The 4,879-nt window shown below is 40.5% G+C and overlaps 1 pseudogene; it reads left to right on the top strand.

The window, feature by feature from the left end:
• The first annotated feature begins 3,974 nt into the window (after positions 1 to 3,974).
• Positions 3,975 to 4,879, top strand: LOC129546394 (protein SET-like; annotated as a pseudogene).

Here is a 4,879-nt window from a genome sequence, read left to right on the forward strand (position 1 = left end):
TTTTCAAGTCACTTGAGGTATTTCCCTTACACATAGAGGCCACCATTCATTTTTTAAAATTTGTAAACTTAGGGTCTTTAAAAAATCTACTTTGCTTTAATATTATTTTATAACTATGTGAAATATGTACACTTGTACAAATAAAACATTCTAACCATTTTTTTTCCTTCAACGTCTGGCTTTAGGATTTGCCTGGAGGTCCAGTGGTTATGATCCACCTGCCAATGCCGGGGACACAGGTTCAGTCTCTAGTCCAGGAAGATCCCAATATTATGGAGTAAATCACTGCACATGCTGATTGCAGCCATGAAATTAAAAGATGATTACTCCTTGGAAGGAAAGTTATGACCAACCTTGATAGTATATTAAAAAGCAGAGACATTACTTGCCAACAAAGGTCCATCTAGTCAAGGCTATGGTTTTTCCTGTGGTCATGTATGGATGTGAGAGTTGGACTGTGAAGAAAGCTGATCGCCGAAGAATCGATGCTTTTGAACTGTGGTGTTGGAGAAGACTCTTGAGAGTCCCTTGTACTGCAAGGAGATCCAACCAGTCCATTCTAAAGGAGATCAATCCTGGGTGTTCATTGGAAGGACTGATGCTAAAGCTGAAACTGCAATACTTTGGCCATCTCATGCGACGAGTTGACTCACTGGAAAAGACTCTGATGCTGGGAAAGGTTGGGGGCGGGAGGAGAAGGGGACGACGGAGAATGAGATGGCTGGATGGCGTCACCGACTCTGTGGACATGAGTTTGAGTGAACTGCGGGAGTTGGTGATGGACAGGGAGGCCTGGCGTGCTGTGATTCATGGGGTTGCGGAGAGTCGGACACGACTGAGCGACTGAACTGAACTGAAGCCCATGCAACTACTGAATCTGGCACACCTAAAGTCTGTGCTCCTCAAGAAGAAAAGCCACTGCAATGAGAATCCCCTGGGCCCACAATGAAGACCCAGTGCAGACAAAAATCAATAAATAATTTTTTAAAAAAACTTCTGGTGAATGAAAAAAAAAGTTCTAGCTTTAAATTCTCCCCTACTCTATACAAATACATGTTCCTTGTCTGTATGGTCATTCCTCCATATATTTGGGAATACTCAAGCACACTCTACACACAGTTTTGTACCCAGTTTTTCAATGCATCTGCGTCATAACTGTAGATAAGAGGGTAGAGAACCTTTTCATTCAATTTGCACATGTACAAAACTCTGTTGCTCATTAGGGGCCTAATCCATTCACCTAGAAATAGACATTACACGTTTCCAAGTAGAACCAGGATCTTCAGGAGTAAAATCTCCACCCATAAGCACATACTTGATGCTCATCTAAACTGGGAAAGAATGTATCAGCCTTAGCACTGGAGAATACTGGGCATGGTGGTGGTGGGAACAGATTTGTTTTTGTTTGTCGAACTACTCATTTCTCAGGTTCCAACTAAAATCAGTGTCCCATAGATACCAATATGATGGCTTCTTCAAAGTGGGAAATGGGAAATCTTAGTCACTCAGATGGGAGTGGGAATCCTTGGGAACTCATTCCTCCTTTGTCTTTATAACTTCACTTTGCTTACTGGACGCAAGGTGAGACCCACAGACTTGATTCTCAATCAACTCGTCTTAGCCAACTCCTTGGTGCTTTTCTCCAGAGGGATCCCTCATACAATGGCAGCTTTTGGATCTGAGAATTTCCTGAAAGAAGCTAGCTGTAAATTTCTCTTCTATTTTCAAAGAGTGGCCAGAGGGATTTACCTTAGCATGACCTCTCTCCTCAGTGGCTTCCAAGCCATTAGGCTTTGCCCCCATTTCTCTAGGTGGCTGGAGCTCAGAATGAGATCAACAAAGTGCATTGCCTTCTGCTGCTTCCTTTGCTGGACCATGAATCTTTTGATAAATATCTCTATTCCTTTCCATATAACTAGTGCAACTCACATTGAAAACCTTAGTGTAAAGGTAAATTATGGATACTGTTCCACATTGAATTCAAACAGAAATGTAAGGTTTGTATGTTCGGTCATATTCTTCACAATGGACTTTATATGTTTGAGTCTCATGGTCTGGGCTAGTGGCACCATAGTTGTTTTCTTGCTCAGGCACAAGCAGCGAATCCAACACATTCACAACAGCAGTCATTCTTCCAGAGCTTGTGCTGAGGCGAGAGCCACATCTACCATCTTGATCCTTGCGAGCTCCTTTTGCTCATTGTACTCACTGTCTGCTCTTTTGTCCATTTGAATGACTCTATTTGCTATTCCAGGCCAGTGGCTGGTAGATATCTCTATATTTTTGTCTTTGTGTTTCCCAACAGTCAGCCCCTTTGTGCTTATTTGCAGTGATACTCATGTCACTCATAAGACAGTTTTGTCATCTTGGAGGTGAGGAAAACACTTTTTTCTAATTTGGCTGTGACCAGTTGACTCTGTTCTCTATAGAAAATTCTATTTCTTTCCCTCATCTGTTTATATTTAGTATACTAAAAATTTTCATAGTTTTCTTCCTGAACTTTATTTTGAAGCTCCTAGCACTATAATTGGAAATGATGCTCAATATGTTTTCAATGTTCTTAAACTTACTGAGTATCAATTTATATTCCAGCATGTGGTCCATACTGGAAAATGTTCCACGTGCATATGAGAAGGTGTGATTTTTTGCTTTTGGATAAAATGTTCAATAAATATCAATTAAGTACACCTGGTCTAATGTGTCATTAAAAGCATATGTTTCCTTATTGATTTCCTGTCTGGATGATCTGCCCATTGATGAAAGTGGCATGATAAACAATCCCCATTATTATTGCATTAATGTCAATTTCCCCCTTAATGGCTGTTAGCATTCACCTTATATATTGAGGTCCTCCAATGTTGGGTGTATCTATATTTACAATTGTTATATATTCTTGAACTGATCCCTTAGTCATTATGTAGTGCCCTCCTTTATCTCTATTTCAGTCTTCATTTTAAAGTCTATTTTGTCTGATATGAATATTGCTACTCCAGCTTTCTTTTAATTTCCATTTGTGTGAAATACTTTTTTCCATCCCATCACTTTCAGTCTATGTGCATCCCTAGATCTGATGTGTGTCTTGTAGACAGCATATATGTGGGTCTTGTTTCCATTTCACACTGAATCCAGAAAGAATCATGAGTTTTGTATTCGTGGCCATATTCTTCACAATAGACTTTATATGTTCAGGTCTCATGGTCTGGGCTAGTGGCTCCATGGTTGTTTTCCTGCACAATCACAAGCAGCGAGTCTAACACATTCACAGCAACAGCCATTCTTCCAGAACTTCTGCTGAGGCAAGAGCCACATCTACCATCTTTGTCCTTGTGAACTCCTTTTTCATCATTTACTGTCTTCTCTTTTGTCCATTTGGATGAGTCTATTTGGTATTCTGGGCCAGTGGCTGGTAGACACCTGTCTATTTTTGTCTTTATGCTTCCCAACAGTCAGCCCATTTGTGCTTATTTGCAGTGATATTCATATCACTCGTAATATATTTGCTTCATCTTCTAGGCAAGGAAAACGCTTTTTGCTAATTTGGCTGTGACAACTTGACTCTATTCTCTATAGGATTTCAAATTATTTTCCCTTAACTATTAATATTTAGTTGACTAATATTTTTCAGATTCTTGATATGAATGCAAATTTTATGTTGATGAGAACAACTAGGTCCTAAAATTCATATTCCTATGCTGCTGCTGCTGCTAAGTCGCTTCAGTCATGTCTGACTCTGTGCGACCCCGTGGACTGCAGCCTACCAGGCTCCTCCATCCCTGGGATTTTCCAAGCGAGAGTACTGGAGTGGGTTGCCATTGCCTTCTCCTCATATTCCTATAGCAGGTCCAATATTGTGGGTGAATATTATACAATCAATCTAGCTGTTCTAACTTCATCAAAAAGCAAAAAGTTCAGTTCTCTGAGCTCGCAGTTCCTCTCTCTTCCCCTGGGAGGATTCTTGGCTTTTTTTTCCCAGCATGGCCTCCAAACACCAGTCTTCTCTTCCACCCCAAGCGAAGAAACTGAAGAAAACCAGGCCGACTCCTGCCTCCAGGCCAGATGAGGCATCTGCTTCTTCAAACTTGCCGAAGGAAGAAAAAGAACAGCAAGAAGCAATTGAACATATTGATGAAGTACAAAATGAAATAGACTTAAATGAACAAGCCAGTGAGATTTGAAAGTAGAACAGAAATATAACAAACTCCGCCAACCATTTTTCAGAAGAGGTCAGAATTGATCGCCAAAATCCCAAATTTTGGGGTAACAACATTTGTTAACCATCCACAAGTGTCTGCACTACTTGGGGAGGAGGATGAAGAGGCGCTGCATTATTTGACAATATTTGAAGTGACAGAATTTGAAGACATTAAATCAAGTTACAGAATAGATTTTTATTTTGATGAAAACCCTTACTTCGAAAATAAAATTCTGTCCAAAGAATTTCATCTGAATGAGAGTGGTGATCCATCTTCAAAGTCTACTGAAAGCAAATGGAAATATGGAAAGGATTTGACAAAACAATCAAGTCAAACACAGAATAAAACCAGCAGGAAGAGAAAGCATGAGGAACCAGAACGCTTCTTCACCTGGTTTACTGATCATTCTGAGGCAGGTGCAGATGAGTTAGGAGAGGTCATCAAAGATGATATTTGGCCAAATCCGTTACAGTACTACTTGGTTCCTGACATGGACGATGAGGAAGGGGAAGGAGAAGAGGACGATGACGATGATGAGGAGGAAGAAGGACTGGAAGATACTGATGAGGAAGGGGATGAGGATGAAGGTGAAGAAGATGAGGATGATGAGGGGGAGGAAGGAGAGGGAGATGAAGGAGAAGGTGACTAATGGAACACTGATGGATATGGAGTCCAAACTTTTTTAA

The sequence above is a fragment of the Moschus berezovskii genome, chromosome 22, assembly GCF_049115385.1.
Source record: "Moschus berezovskii isolate FMDL1 chromosome 22, NW_MosBer_1.0, whole genome shotgun sequence".
NCBI lineage: Eukaryota > Metazoa > Chordata > Mammalia > Artiodactyla > Moschidae > Moschus > Moschus berezovskii.